The following is a 16922-nucleotide window of genomic DNA, read 5'->3' as shown; positions in this document are numbered from 1 at the left end:
TTGTCCATGATGACAATGCGGATCAAAAGAGACCATGGTGACACTGCGGAACCCGATGGAACCAAGGAGCCATTGTGACACAGTGGGGCCTCATGGAATCAAGGAGACCATTGTGACCCAGGTGTTGCATGTGAAGGCAAGGAGCCATTGTGACACTTTGGGCTTCTTCCCTTGAGCTCTGCAGCTGGCTGTCCCAGCCCAGCGCACCATGTGCCACCTGCTCTCCTCAGGGCTCTGCCTGCACACAGCCCCAGGAGAAGTTTTCCTGTTTGGAAGGAAAGAATGGAAAAGCCGGAGCAGGTTTCCTAAACAACAAACCCCACTCAGGAGCCACATGCTCAGTACAGGCTGCCGGGAACGATGTCCCCTTTCTACAAGGGTCAGGGTGAGCAGAATTCTCTGGGAGCAGAATTCTCGGAGTCTTTCCACTGAATTCTCTGTCCCCGTGTCTTGGGGTGACTTTATCATGTGTATCCCCTATCGCTGCTCTATGCCCAGAAGTGAACTTTGTGCATTTCTGTGCCTTTCAACTGAGCCTGAGAGGGGGGAGAGGAAAAAAAACCGGACAAACTTCTCAGAGCGTTTGTTCAAGGACACACATACACACACTCCTTTGCATCCTGCTTGCAGCAAGAGCAGAGGAAGCAACTTTGTTTCTTTTTAGCCAGTTTTCAGCTCCTTTTCTCTGGGGGGAGATGGAGAGTTGAACTTTGTTTTCCTGGGACTTTGGGGTTTTTTTTCCCTTCTTCTCTTCTTGACTCTTTCAACATCAGACCACATTGGGAGAATTTTCTCCCGAGGTGGGGGCCCTGAATGTGGGCCCATGAGCCAGCTGCAAGGAGGAGGAGAGAGACTACACCTCCGGAAGTGTTGGGGTTCCTCCCCCCTGCCATGAGGTCATGGGAGAGGGGACCCTGGGGTAGAGGCATGGCCTGGGCACGGGGGTCTCCCTGCTCCCTGCTGACATGTGCCCTAATCCTGTTCAGCACTGCTTATTTTGTGTTGCCCTGTGCCAGGAGGGCCCTGGTTGTGCCGTGATTGCTCAGTTCTTTGGCAGTGCCCCGCCCATGTGGCTGGAGAAGAAAGAGCTCTGAAACTTCTCTCAAGAATGGCTCCCTATTTCTTTGCACGGGCCTCGCTGTCTATGGATGTTTCAGGAGACCCCACCGAAACACGGAAGGACTCTCAAATTATCCCAGCTTTCTCTGCACAGCGAGAGCTTTTAATATTTAGCATTGTTCTCCTTTTCCTGGGTGTTTGTTAAAAAAATAGTTTTTATCTCTTTCACTTTCTTCCCAGGAAAATTCTTTTTTCCCAAAGCTGGTGGGGGAGGGCTGGGTGTAACCTGCCTTCTATCAGAGGATATTTTCCTCCACATTTGTCCAAACCGGCACAGCCTGTCCTTTCCTGGGTCTCTGTTGCAGATGGAAGCTGCTGGTGCCATTGTCAGCTTGAAGCCCTCTTTTGATGCAAGCAGATGTTGCCAGGTGTGTTCAGCAGCTGTTGCTCAATGCTTATGCCAAGCTATTGTGTTCCTCATGGAACCAAGGAGCCATTGTGACACTGCAGGGGCTGATGGCATCAAGGAGACAATTGTGACAGTACAGAACCTCCTAGAAACAAGGCTCCATTGTGACACCGTGGGGAATCATGGAATCACGGAGCCCATTGTGACACGGCCAGGCCGCATGGAACCAATGGTCCATGGTTACTTGGCGGATTCAAGAAGAGCACGGTGACACCACGCAACATCATGGAACCATAGGTCCATTGTGACACAGCGGGGCCTCATGGAAACAAGGGGACCATTGTGGCAAAGCAGGGCCTAATGGAAGCATGGAGAGCATTGGGACATTGTGGGGAATCATGGAAGCATGGAGAGCATTGTGACACTAAGGAAACTCCTGGAACCAAGATGACCACTGGCACATAATGGAACCTCATGGAAGCAAGCCTCCATGATGACTTTGGAGGGCCTCAGGGACCACAGGACCCATTGTGACACAGCAGGACCTGGTGGAACCAAGGAGCCTTTGTGATGCTCCAGATCCACATGGAAGCCAGGGTGCACTGAGACACAGCGGGGCCTTGTTGGAACCAAAGACACCTCTGCAAAAAGCAGGCTAGCTCATAGAAGCAAGGAGTCCATTGTTACAACATCAAACCTATGGAAGCAAGGGACCATTGTGACACTGCGGGGCCTCATGGAACCAATTGTCCATGATGACAGTGCGGATCAAAAGAGACCATGGTGACACTGCGGAACCCGATGGAACCAAGGAGCCATTGTGACACAGTGGGGCCTCATGGAATCAAGGAGACCATTGTGACCCAGGTGTTGCATGTGAAGGCAAGGAGCCATTGTGACACTTTGGGCTTCTTCCCTTGAGCTCTGCAGCTGGCTGTCCCAGCCCAGCGCACCATGTGCCACCTGCTCTCCTCAGGGCTCTGCCTGCACACAGCCCCAGGAGAAGTTTTCCTGTTTGGAAGGAAAGAATGGAAAAGCCGGAGCAGGTTTCCTAAACAACAAACCCCACTCAGGAGCCACATGCTCAGTACAGGCTGCCGGGAACGATGTCCCCTTTCTACAAGGGTCAGGGTGAGCAGAATTCTCTGGGAGCAGAATTCTCGGAGTCTTTCCACTGAATTCTCTGTCCCTGTGTCTTGGGGTGACTTTATCATGTGTATCCCCTATCGCTGCTCTATGCCCAGAAGTGAACTTTGTGCATTTCTGTGCCTTTCAACTGAGCCTGAGAGGGGGGAGAGGAAAAAAAAGCCAGACAAACTTCTCAGAGCGTTTGTTCAAGGACACACATACACACTCCTCTGCATCCTGCTTGCAGCAAGAGCAGAGGAAGCAACTTTGTTTCTTTTTAGCCAGTTTTCAGCTCCTTTTCTCTGGGGGGAGATGGAGAGTTGAACTTTGTTTTCCTGGGACTTTGGGGTTTTTTTTCCCTTCTTCTCTTCTTGACTCTTTCAACATCAGACCACATTGGGAGAATTTTCTCCCGAGGTGGGGGCCCTGAATGTGGGCCCATGAGCCAGCTGCAAGGAGGAGGAGAGAGACTACACCTCCGGAAGTGTTGGGGTTCCTCCCCCCTGCCATGAGGTCATGGGAGAGGGGACCCTGGGGTAGAGGCATGGCCTGGGCACGGGGGTCTCCCTGCTCCCTGCTGACATGTGCCCTACTCCTGTTCAGCACTGCTTATTTTGTGTTGCCCTGTGCCAGGAGGGCCCTGGTTGTGCCGTGATTGCTCAGTTCTTTGGCAGTGCCCCGCCCATGTGGCTGGAGAAGAAAGAGCTCTGAAACTTCTCTCAAGAATGGCTCCCTATTTCTTTGCACGGGCCTCGCTGTCTATGGATGTTTCAGGAGACCCCACCGAAACACGGAAGGACTCTCAAATTATCCCAGCTTTCTCTGCACAGCGAGAGCTTTTAATATTTAGCATTGTTCTCCTTTTCCTGTCTGTTTGTTAAAAAAATAGTTTTTATCTCTTTCACTTTCTTCCCAGGAAAATTCTTTTTTCCCGAAGCTGGTGGGGGAGGGCTGGGTGTAACCTGCCTTCTATCAGAGGATATTTTCCTCCACATTTGTCCAAACCGGCACAGCCTGTCCTTTCCCTGGGTGTCTGTTGCAGATGGAAGCTGCTGGTGCCATTGTCAGCTTGAAGCCCTCTTTTGATGCAAGCAGATGTTGCCAGGTGTGTTCAGCAGCTGTTGCTCAATGCTTATGCCAAGCTATTGTGTTCCTCATGGAACCAAGGAGCCATTGTGACACTGCAGGGGCTGATGGCATCAAGGAGACAATTGTGACAGTACAGAACCTCCTAGAAACAAGGCTCCATTGTGACACCGTGGGGAATCATGGAATCACGGAGCCCATTGTGACACGGCCAGGCCGCATGGAACCAATGGTCCATGGTTACTTGGCGGATTCAAGAAGAGCACGGTGACACCACGCAACATCCTGGAACCATAGGTCCATTGTGACACAGCGGGGCCTCATGGAAACAAGGGGACCATTGTGGCAAAGCAGGGCCTAATGGAAGCATGGAGAGCATTGTGACATTGTGGGGAATCATGGAAGCATGGAGAGCATTGTGACACTAAGGAAACTCCTGGAACCAAGATGACCACTGGCACATAATGGAACCTCATGGAAGCAAGCCTCCATGATGACTTTGGAGGGCCTCGGGGACCACAGGACCCATTGTGACACAGCAGGACCTGGTGGAACCAAGGAGCCTTTGTGATACTCCAGATCCACATGGAAGCCAGGGTGCACTGAGACACAGCGGGGCCTTGTTGGAACCAAAGACACCTCTGCAAAAAGCAGGCTAGCTCATAGAAGCAAGGAGTCCATTGTTACAACATCAAACCTATGGAAGCAAGGGACCATTGTGACACTGCGGGGCCTCATGGAACCAATTGTCCATGATGACAATGCGGATCAAAAGAGACCATGGTGACACTGCGGAACCGCATGGAACCAAGGAGCCATTGTGACACAGTGGGGCCTCATGGAATCAAGGAGACCATTGTGACCCAGGTGTTGCATGTGAAGGCAAGGAGCCATTGTGACACTTTGGGCTTCTTCCCTTGAGCTCTGCAGCTGGCTGTCCCAGCCCAGCGCACCATGTGCCACCTGCTCTCCTCAGGGCTCTGCCTGCACACAGCCCCAGGAGAAGTTTTCCTGTTTGGAAGGAAAGAATGGAAAAGCCGGAGCAGGTTTCCTAAACAACAAACCCCACTCAGGAGCCACATGCTCAGTACAGGCTGCCTGGAACGATGTCCCCTTTCTACAAGGGTCAGGGTGAGCAGAATTCTCTGGGAGCAGAATTCTCGGAGTCTTTCCACTGAATTCTCTGTCCCCGTGTCTTGGGGTGACTTTATCATGTGTATCCCCTATCGCTGCTCTATGCCCAGAAGTGAACTTTGTGCATTTCTGTGCCTTTCAACTGAGCCTGAGAGGGGGGAGAGGAAAAAAAACCGGACAAACTTCTCAGAGCGTTTGTTCAAGGACACACATACACACACTCCTCTGCATCCTGCTTGCAGCAAGAGCAGAGGAGGCAACTTTGTTTCTTTTTAGCCAGTTTTCAGCTCCTTTTCTCTGGGGGGAGATGGAGAGTTGAACTTTGTTTTCCTGGGACTTTGGGGTTTTTTATCCCTTCTTCTCTTCTTGACTCTTTCAACATCAGAGCACATTGGGAGAATTTTCTCCCGAGGTGGGGGCCCTGAATGTGGGCCCATGAGCCAGCTGCAAGGAGGAGGAGAGAGACTACACCTCCGGAAGTGTTGGGGTTCCTCCCCCCTGCCATGAGGTCATGGGAGAGGGGACCCTGGGGTAGAGGCATGGCCTGGGCACGGGGGTCTCCCTGCTCCCTGCTGACATGTGCCCTAATCCTGTTCAGCACTGCTTATTTTGTGTTGCCCTGTGCCAGGAGGGCCCTGGTTGTGCCGTGATTGCTCAGTTCTTTGGCAGTGCCCCGCCCATGTGGCTGGAGAAGAAAGAGCTCTGAAACTTCTCTCAAGAATGGCTCCCTATTTCTTTGCACGGGCCTCGCTGTCTATGGATGTTTCAGGAGACCCCACCGAAACACGGAAGGACTCTCAAATTATCCCAGCTTTCTCTGCACAGCGAGAGCTTTTAATATTTAGCATTGTTCTCCTTTTCCTGTCTGTTTGTTAAAAAAATAGTTTTTATCTCTTTCACTTTCTTCCCAGGAAAATTCTTTTTTCCCGAAGCTGGTGGGGGAGGGCTGGGTGTAACCTGCCTTCTATCAGAGGATATTTTCCTCCACATTTGTCCAAACCGGCACAGCCTGTCCTTTCCTGGGTCTCTGTTGCAGATGGAAGCTGCTGGTGCCATTGTCAGCTTGAAGCCCTCTTTTGATGCAAGCAGATGTTGCCAGGTGTGTTCAGCAGCTGTTGCTCAATGCTTATGCCAAGCTATTGTGTTCCTCATGGAACCAAGGAGCCATTGTGACACTGCAGGGGCTGATGGCATCAAGGAGACAATTGTGACAGTACAGAACCTCCTAGAAACAAGGCTCCATTGTGACACCGTGGGGAATCATGGAATCACGGAGCCCATTGTGACACGGCCAGGCCGCATGGAACCAATGGTCCATGGTTACTTGGCGGATTCAAGAAGAGCACGGTGACACCACGCAACATCATGGAACCATAGGTCCATTGTGACACAGCGGGGCCTCATGGAAACAAGGGGACCATTGTGGCAAAGCAGGGCCTAATGGAAGCATGGAGAGCATTGTGACATTGTGGGGAATCATGGAAGCATGGAGAGCATTGTGACACTAAGGAAACTCCTGGAACCAAGATGACCACTGGCACATAATGGAACCTCATGGAAGCAAGCCTCCATGATGACTTTGGAGGGCCTCAGGGACCACAGGACCCATTGTGACACAGCAGGACCTGGTGGAACCAAGGAGCCTTTGTGATGCTCCAGATCCACATGGAAGCCAGGGTGCACTGAGACACAGCGGGGCCTTGTTGGAACCAAAGACACCTCTGCAAAAAGCAGGCTAGCTCATAGAAGCAAGGAGTCCATTGTTACAACATCAAACCTATGGAACCAAGGGACCATTGTGACACTGCGGGGCCTCATGGAACCAATTGTCCATGATGACAATGCGGATCAAAAGAGACCATGGTGACACTGCGGAACCCGATGGAACCAAGGAGCCATTGTGACACAGTGGGGCCTCATGGAATCAAGGAGACCATTGTGACCCAGGTGTTGCATGTGAAGGCAAGGAGCCATTGTGACACTTTGGGCTTCTTCCCTTGAGCTCTGCAGCTGGCTGTCCCAGCCCAGCGCACCATGTGCCACCTGCTCTCCTCAGGGCTCTGCCTGCACACAGCCCCAGGAGAAGTTTTCCTGTTTGGAAGGAAAGAATGGAAAAGCCGGAGCAGGTTTCCTAAACAACAAACCCCACTCAGGAGCCACATGCTCAGTACAGGCTGCCGGGAACGATGTCCCCTTTCTACAAGGGTCAGGGTGAGCAGAATTCTCTGGGAGCAGAATTCTCGGAGTCTTTCCACTGAATTCTCTGTCCCCGTGTCTTGGGGTGACTTTATCATGTGTATCCCCTATCGCTGCTCTATGCCCAGAAGTGAACTTTGTGCATTTCTGTGCCTTTCAACTGAGCCTGAGAGGGGGGAGAGGAAAAAAAACCGGACAAACTTCTCAGAGCGTTTGTTCAAGGACACACATACACACACTCCTCTGCATCCTGCTTGCAGCAAGAGCAGAGGAAGCAACTTTGTTTCTTTTTAGCCAGTTTTCAGCTCCTTTTCTCTGGGGGGAGATGGAGAGTTGAACTTTGTTTTCCTGGGACTTTGGGGTTTTTTTTCCCTTCTTCTCTTCTTGACTCTTTCAACATCAGACCACATTGGGAGAATTTTCTCCCGAGGTGGGGGCCCTGAATGTGGGCCCATGAGCCAGCTGCAAGGAGGAGGAGAGAGACTACACCTCCGGAAGTGTTGGGGTTCCTCCCCCCTGCCATGAGGTCATGGGAGAGGGGACCCTGGGGTAGAGGCATGGCCTGGGCACGGGGGTCTCCCTGCTCCCTGCTGACATGTGCCCTAATCCTGTTCAGCACTGCTTATTTTGTGTTGCCCTGTGCCAGGAGGGCCCTGGTTGTGCCGTGATTGCTCAGTTCTTTGGCAGTGCCCCGCCCATGTGGCTGGAGAAGAAAGAGCTCTGAAACTTCTCTCAAGAATGGCTCCCTATTTCTTTGCACGGGCCTCGCTGTCTATGGATGTTTCAGGAGACCCCACCGAAACACGGAAGGACTCTCAAATTATCCCAGCTTTCTCTGCACAGCGAGAGCTTTTAATATTTAGCATTGTTCTCCTTTTCCTGGGTGTTTGTTAAAAAAATAGTTTTTATCTCTTTCACTTTCTTCCCAGGAAAATTCTTTTTTCCCAAAGCTGGTGGGGGAGGGCTGGGTGTAACCTGCCTTCTATCAGAGGATATTTTCCTCCACATTTGTCCAAACCGGCACAGCCTGTCCTTTCCTGGGTCTCTGTTGCAGATGGAAGCTGCTGGTGCCATTGTCAGCTTGAAGCCCTCTTTTGATGCAAGCAGATGTTGCCAGGTGTGTTCAGCAGCTGTTGCTCAATGCTTATGCCAAGCTATTGTGTTCCTCATGGAACCAAGGAGCCATTGTGACACTGCAGGGGCTGATGGCATCAAGGAGACAATTGTGACAGTACAGAACCTCCTAGAAACAAGGCTCCATTGTGACACCGTGGGGAATCATGGAATCACGGAGCCCATTGTGACACGGCCAGGCCGCATGGAACCAATGGTCCATGGTTACTTGGCGGATTCAAGAAGAGCACGGTGACACCACGCAACATCATGGAACCATAGGTCCATTGTGACACAGCGGGGCCTCATGGAAACAAGGGGACCATTGTGGCAAAGCAGGGCCTAATGGAAGCATGGAGAGCATTGTGACATTGTGGGGAATCATGGAAGCATGGAGAGCATTGTGACACTAAGGAAACTCCTGGAACCAAGATGAGCACTGGCACATAATGGAACCTCATGGAAGCAAGCCTCCATGATGACTTTGGAGGGCCTCAGGGACCACAGGACCCATTGTGACACAGCAGGACCTGGTGGAACCAAGGAGCCTTTGTGATGCTCCAGATCCACATGGAAGCCAGGGTGCACTGAGACACAGCGGGGCCTTGTTGGAACCAAAGACACCTCTGCAAAAAGCAGGCTAGCTCATAGAAGCAAGGAGTCCATTGTTACAACATCAAACCTATGGAAGCAAGGGACCATTGTGACACTGCGGGGCCTCATGGAACCAATTGTCCATGATGACAATGCGGATCAAAAGAGACCATGGTGACACTGCGGAACCCGATGGAACCAAGGAGCCATTGTGACACAGTGGGGCCTCATGGAATCAAGGAGACCATTGTGACCCAGGTGTTGCATGTGAAGGCAAGGAGCCATTGTGACACTTTGGGCTTCTTCCCTTGAGCTCTGCAGCTGGCTGTCCCAGCCCAGCGCACCATGTGCCACCTGCTCTCCTCAGGGCTCTGCCTGCACACAGCCCCAGGAGAAGTTTTCCTGTTTGGAAGGAAAGAATGGAAAAGCCGGAGCAGGTTTCCCAAACAACAAACCCCACTCAGGAGCCACATGCTCAGTACAGGCTGCCGGGAACGATGTCCCCTTTCTACAAGGGTCAGGGTGAGCAGAATTCTCTGGGAGCAGAATTCTCGGAGTCTTTCCACTGAATTCTCTGTCCCCGTGTCTTGGGGTGACTTTATCATGTGTATCCCCTATCGCTGCTCTATGCCCAGAAGTGAACTTTGTGCATTTCTGTGCCTTTCAACTGAGCCTGAGAGGGGGGAGAGGAAAAAAAACCGGACAAACTTCTCAGAGCGTTTGTTCAAGGACACACATACACACACTCCTCTGCATCCTGCTTGCAGCAAGAGCAGAGGAAGCAACTTTGTTTCTTTTTAGCCAGTTTTCAGCTCCTTTTCTCTGGGGGGAGATGGAGAGTTGAACTTTGTTTTCCTGGGACTTTGGGGTTTTTTTTCCCTTCTTCTCTTCTTGACTCTTTCAACATCAGACTACATTGGGAGAATTTTCTCCCGAGGTGGGGGCCCTGAATGTGGGCCCATGAGCCAGCTGCAAGGAGGAGGAGAGAGACTACACCTCCGGAAGTGTTGGGGTTCCTCCCCCCTGCCATGAGGTCATGGGAGAGGGGACCCTGGGGTAGAGGCATGGCCTGGGCACGGGGTCTCCCTGCTCCCTGCTGACATGTGCCCTAATCCTGTTCAGCACTGCTTATTTTGTGTTGCCCTGTGCCAGGAGGGCCCTGGTTGTGCCGTGATTGCTCAGTTCTTTGGCAGTGCCCCGCCCATGTGGCTGGAGAAGAAAGAGCTCTGAAACTTCTCTCAAGAATGGCTCCCTATTTCTTTGCACGGGCCTCGCTGTCTATGGATGTTTCAGGAGACCCCACCGAAACACGGAAGGACTCTCAAATTATCCCAGCTTTCTCTGCACAGCGAGAGCTTTTAATATTTAGCATTGTTCTCCTTTTCCTGGGTGTTTGTTAAAAAATTGTTTTTATCTCTTTCACTTTCGTCCCAGGAAAATTCTTTTTTCCCGAAGCTGGTGGGGGAGGGCTGGGTGTAACCTGCCTTCTATCAGAGGATATTTTCCTCCACATTTGTCCAAACCGGCACAGCCTGTCCTTTCCTGGGTCTCTGTTGCAGATGGAAGCTGCTGGTGCCATTGTCAGCTTGAAGCCCTCTTTTGATGCAAGCAGATGTTGCCAGGTGTGTTCAGCAGCTGTTGCTCAATGCTTATGCCAAGCTATTGTGTTCCTCATGGAACCAAGGAGCCATTGTGACACTGCAGGGGCTGATGGCATCAAGGAGGCAATTGTGACAGTACAGAACCTCCTAGAAACAAGGCTCCATTGTGACACCGTGGGGAATCATGGAATCACGGAGCCCATTGTGACACGGCCAGGCCGCATGGAACCAATGGTCCATGGTTACACGGCGGATTCAAGAAGAGCACGGTGACACCACGCAACATCATGGAACCATAGGTCCATTGTGACACAGCGGGGCCTCATGGAAACAAGGGGACCATTGTGGCAAAGCAGGGCCTAATGGAAGCATGGAGAGCATTGTGACATTGTGGGGAATCATGGAAGCATGGAGAGCATTGTGACACTAAGGAAACTCCTGGAACCAAGATGACCACTGGCACATAATGGAACCTCATGGAAGCAAGCCTCCATGATGACTTTGGAGGGCCTCAGGGACCACAGGACCCATTGTGACACAGCAGGACCTGGTGGAACCAAGGAGCCTTTGTGATGCTCCAGATCCACATGGAAGCCAGGGTGCACTGAGACACAGCGGGGCCTTGTTGGAACCAAAGACATCTCTGCAAAAAGCAGGCTAGCTCATAGAAGCAAGGAGTCCATTGTTACAACATCAAACCTATGGAAGCAAGGGACCATTGTGACACTGCGGGGCCTCATGGAACCAATTGTCCATGATGACAATGCGGATCAAAAGAGACCATGGTGACACTGCGGAACCCGATGGAACCAAGGAGCCATTGTGACACAGTGGGGCCTCATGGAATCAAGGAGACCATTGTGACCCAGGTGTTGCATGTGAAGGCAAGGAGCCATTGTGACACTTTGGGCTTCTTCCCTTGAGCTCTGCAGCTGGCTGTCCCAGCCCAGCGCACCATGTGCCACCTGCTCTCCTCAGGGCTCTGCCTGCACACAGCCCCAGGAGAAGTTTTCCTGTTTGGAAGGAAAGAATGGAAAAGCCGGAGCAGGTTTCCTAAACAACAAACCCCACTCAGGAGCCACATGCTCAGTACAGGCTGCCGGGAACGATGTCCCCTTTCTACAAGGGTCAGGGTGAGCAGAATTCTCTGGGAGCAGAATTCTCGGAGTCTTTCCACTGAATTCTCTGTCCCTGTGTCTTGGGGTGACGTTATCATGTGTATCCCCTATTGCTGCTCTATGCCCAGAAGTGAACTTTGTGCATTTCTGTGCCTTTCAACTGAGCCTGAGAGGGGGGAGAGGAAAAAAAAACCGGACAAACTTCTCAGAGCGTTTGTTCAAGGACACACATACACACTCCTCTGCATCCTGCTTGCAGCAAGAGCAGAGGAAGCAACTTTGTTTCTTTTTAGCCAGTTTTCAGCTCCTTTTCTCTGGGGGGAGATGGAGAGTTGAACTTTGTTTTCCTGGGACTTTGGGGTTTTTTTTCCCTTCTTCTCTTCTTGACTCTTTCAACATCAGACCACATTGGGAGAATTTTCTACCCAGGTGGGGGCCCTGAATGTGGGCCCATGAGCCAGCTGCAAGGAGGAGGAGAGAGACTACACCTCCGGAAGTGTTGGGGTTCCTCCCCCCTGCCATGAGGTCATGGGAGAGGGGACCCTGGGGTAGAGGCATGGCCTGGGCACGGGGGTCTCCCTGCTCCCTGCTGACATGTGCCCTAATCCTGTTCAGCACTGCTTATTTTGTGTTGCCTTGTGCCAGGAGGGCCCTGGTTGTGCCGTGATTGCTCAGTTCTTTGGCAGTGCCCCGCCCATGTGGCTGGAGAAGAAAGAGCTCTGAAACTTCTCTCAAGAATGGCTCCCTATTTCTTTGCACGGGCCTCGCTGTCTATGGATGTTTCAGGAGACCCCACCGAAACACGGAAGGACTCTCAAATTATCCCAGCTTTCTCTGCACAGCGAGATCTTTTAATATTTAGCATTGTTCTCCTTTTCCTGGGTGTTTGTTAAAAAAATAGTTTTTATCTCTTTCACTTTCTTCCCAGGAAAATTCTTTTTTCCCAAAGCTGGTGGGGGAGGGCTGGGTGTAACCTGCCTTCTATCAGAGGATATTTTCCTCCACATTTGTCCAAACCGGCACAGCCTGTCCTTTCCTGGGTCTCTGTTGCAGATGGAAGCTGCTGGTGCCATTGTCAGCTTGAAGCCCTCTTTTGATGCAAGCAGATGTTGCCAGGTGTGTTCAGCAGCTGTTGCTCAATGCTTATGCCAAGCTATTGTGTTCCTCATGGAACCAAGGAGCCATTGTGACACTGCAGGGGCTGATGGCATCAAGGAGACAATTGTGACAGTACAGAACCTCCTAGAAACAAGGCTCCATTGTGACACCGTGGGGAATCATGGAATCACGGAGCCCATTGTGACACGGCCAGGCTGCATGGAACCAATGGTCCATGGTTACACTGCGGATTCAAGAAGAGCACGGTGACACCACGCAACATCCTGGAACCATAGGTCCATTGTGACACAGCGGGGCCTCATGGAAACAAGGGGACCATTGTGGCAAAGCAGGGCCTAATGGAAGCATGGAGAGCATTGTGACATTGTGGGGAATCATGGAAGCATGGAGAGCATTGTGACACTAAGGAAACTCCTGGAACCAAGATGACCACTGGCACATAATGGAACCTCATGGAAGCAAGCCTCCATGATGACTTTGGAGGGCCTCAGGGACCACAGGACCCATTGTGACACAGCAGGACCTGGTGGAACCAAGGAGCCTTTGTGATACTCCAGATCCACATGGAAGCCAGGGTGCACTGAGACACAGCGGGGCCTTGTTGGAACCAAAGACACCTCTGCAAAAAGCAGGCTAGCTCATAGAAGCAAGGAGTCCATTGTTACAACATCAAACCTATGGAAGCAAGGGACCATTGTGACACTGCGGGGCCTCATGGAACCAATTGTCCATGATGACAATGCGGATCAAAAGAGACCATGGTGACACTGCGGAACCGCATGGAACCAAGGAGCCATTGTGACACAGTGGGGCCTCATGGAATCAAGGAGACCATTGTGACCCAGGTGTTGCATGTGAAGGCAAGGAGCCATTGTGACACTTTGGGCTTCTTCCCTTGAGCTCTGCAGCTGGCTGTCCCAGCCCAGCGCACCATGTGCCACCTGCTCTCCTCAGGGCTCTGCCTGCACACAGCCCCAGGAGAAGTTTTCCTGTTTGGAAGGAAAGAATGGAAAAGCCGGAGCAGGTTTCCTAAACAACAAACCCCACTCAGGAGCCACATGCTCAGTACAGGCTGCCTGGAACGATGTCCCCTTTCTACAAGGGTCAGGGTGAGCAGAATTCTCTGGGAGCAGAATTCTCGGAGTCTTTCCACTGAATTCTCTGTCCCCGTGTCTTGGGGTGACTTTATCATGTGTATCCCCTATCGCTGCTCTATGCCCAGAAGTGAACTTTGTGCATTTCTGTGCCTTTCAACTGAGCCTGAGAGGGGGGAGAGGAAAAAAAACCGGACAAACTTCTCAGAGCGTTTGTTCAAGGACACACATACACACACTCCTCTGCATCCTGCTTGCAGCAAGAGCAGAGGAGGCAACTTTGTTTCTTTTTAGCCAGTTTTCAGCTCCTTTTCTCTGGGGGGAGATGGAGAGTTGAACTTTGTTTTCCTGGGACTTTGGGGTTTTTTATCCCTTCTTCTCTTCTTGACTCTTTCAACATCAGAGCACATTGGGAGAATTTTCTCCCGAGGTGGGGGCCCTGAATGTGGGCCCATGAGCCAGCTGCAAGGAGGAGGAGAGAGACTACACCTCCGGAAGTGTTGGGGTTCCTCCCCCCTGCCATGAGGTCATGGGAGAGGGGACCCTGGGGTAGAGGCATGGCCTGGGCACGGGGGTCTCCCTGCTCCCTGCTGACATGTGCCCTAATCCTGTTCAGCACTGCTTATTTTGTGTTGCCCTGTGCCAGGAGGGCCCTGGTTGTGCCGTGATTGCTCAGTTCTTTGGCAGTGCCCCGCCCATGTGGCTGGAGAAGAAAGAGCTCTGAAACTTCTCTCAAGAATGGCTCCCTATTTCTTTGCACGGGCCTCGCTGTCTATGGATGTTTCAGGAGACCCCACCGAAACACGGAAGGACTCTCAAATTATCCCAGCTTTCTCTGCACAGCGAGAGCTTTTAATATTTAGCATTGTTATCCTTTTCCTGGGTGTTTGTTAAAAAAATAGTTTTTATCTCTTTCACTTTCTTCCCAGGAAAATTCTTTTTTCCCGAAGCTGGTGGGGGAGGGCTGGGTGTAACCTGCCTTCTATCAGAGGATATTTTCCTCCACATTTGTCCAAACCGGCACAGCCTGTCCTTTCCTGGGTCTCTGTTGCAGATGGAAGCTGCTGGTGCCATTGTCAGCTTGAAGCCCTCTTTTGATGCAAGCAGATGTTGCCAGGTGTGTTCAGCAGCTGTTGCTCAATGCTTATGCCAAGCTATTGTGTTCCTCATGGAACCAAGGAGCCATTGTGACACTGCAGGGGCTGATGGCATCAAGGAGACAATTGTGACAGTACAGAACCTCCTAGAAACAAGGCTCCATTGTGACACCGTGGGGAATCATGGAATCACGGAGCCCATTGTGACACGGCCAGGCCGCATGGAACCAATGGTCCATGGTTACTTGGCGGATTCAAGAAGAGCACGGTGACACCACGCAACATCATGGAACCATAGGTCCATTGTGACACAGCGGGGCCTCATGGAAACAAGGGGACCATTGTGGCAAAGCAGGGCCTAATGGAAGCATGGAGAGCATTGTGACATTGTGGGGAATCATGGAAGCATGGAGAGCATTGTGACACTAAGGAAACTCCTGGAACCAAGATGAGCACTGGCACATAATGGAACCTCATGGAAGCAAGCCTCCATGATGACTTTGGAGGGCCTCAGGGACCACAGGACCCATTGTGACACAGCAGGACCTGGTGGAACCAAGGAGCCTTTGTGATGCTCCAGATCCACATGGAAGCCAGGGTGCACTGAGACACAGCGGGGCCTTGTTGGAACCAAAGACACCTCTGCAAAAAGCAGGCTAGCTCATAGAAGCAAGGAGTCCATTGTTACAACATCAAACCTATGGAACCAAGGGACCATTGTGACACTGCGGGGCCTCATGGAACCAATTGTCCATGATGACAATGCGGATCAAAAGAGACCATGGTGACACTGCGGAACCCGATGGAACCAAGGAGCCATTGTGACACAGTGGGGCCTCATGGAATCAAGGAGACCATTGTGACCCAGGTGTTGCATGTGAAGGCAAGGAGCCATTGTGACACTTTGGGCTTCTTCCCTTGAGCTCTGCAGCTGGCTGTCCCAGCCCAGCGCACCATGTGCCACCTGCTCTCCTCAGGGCTCTGCCTGCACACAGCCCCAGGAGAAGTTTTCCTGTTTGGAAGGAAAGAATGGAAAAGCCGGAGCAGGTTTCCTAAACAACAAACCCCACTCAGGAGCCACATGCTCAGTACAGGCTGCCGGGAACGATGTCCCCTTTCTACAAGGGTCAGGGTGAGCAGAATTCTCTGGGAGCAGAATTCTCGGAGTCTTTCCACTGAATTCTCTGTCCCCGTGTCTTGGGGTGACTTTATCATGTGTATCCCCTATCGCTGCTCTATGCCCAGAAGTGAACTTTGTGCATTTCTGTGCCTTTCAACTGAGCCTGAGAGGGGGGAGAGGAAAAAAAACCGGACAAACTTCTCAGAGCGTTTGTTCAAGGACACACATACACACACTCCTTTGCATCCTGCTTGCAGCAAGAGCAGAGGAAGCAACTTTGTTTCTTTTTAGCCAGTTTTCAGCTCCTTTTCTCTGGGGGGAGATGGAGAGTTGAACTTTGTTTTCCTGGGACTTTGGGGTTTTTTTTCCCTTCTTCTCTTCTTGACTCTTTCAACATCAGACCACATTGGGAGAATTTTCTCCCGAGGTGGGGGCCCTGAATGTGGGCCCATGAGCCAGCTGCAAGGAGGAGGAGAGAGACTACACCTCCGGAAGTGTTGGGGTTCCTCCCCCCTGCCATGAGGTCATGGGAGAGGGGACCCTGGGGTAGAGGCATGGCCTGGGCACGGGGGTCTCCCTGCTCCCTGCTGACATGTGCCCTAATCCTGTTCAGCACTGCTTATTTTGTGTTGCCCTGTGCCAGGAGGGCCCTGGTTGTGCCGTGATTGCTCAGTTCTTTGGCAGTGCCCCGCCCATGTGGCTGGAGAAGAAAGAGCTCTGAAACTTCTCTCAAGAATCGCTCCCTATTTCTTTGCACGGGCCTCGCTGTCTATGGATGTTTCAGGAGACCCCACCGAAACACGGAAGGACTCTCAAATTATCCCAGCTTTCTCTGCACAGCGAGAGCTTTTAATATTTAGCATTGTTCTCCTTTTCCTGGGTGTTTGTTAAAAAAATAGTTTTTATCTCTTTCACTTTCTTCCCAGGAAAATTCTTTTTTCCCAAAGCTGGTGGGGGAGGGCTGGGTGTAACCTGCCTTCTATCAGAGGATATTTTCCTCCACATTTGTCCAAACCGGCACAGCCTGTCCTTTCCTGGGTCTCTGTTGCAGATG

Source organism: Aphelocoma coerulescens, unplaced genomic scaffold, assembly GCF_041296385.1.
Source record: "Aphelocoma coerulescens isolate FSJ_1873_10779 unplaced genomic scaffold, UR_Acoe_1.0 HiC_scaffold_61, whole genome shotgun sequence".
NCBI lineage: Eukaryota > Metazoa > Chordata > Aves > Passeriformes > Corvidae > Aphelocoma > Aphelocoma coerulescens.
The sequence above is the reverse complement of the archived record's forward strand: the minus strand, read 5'-3'. Positions refer to the sequence as shown.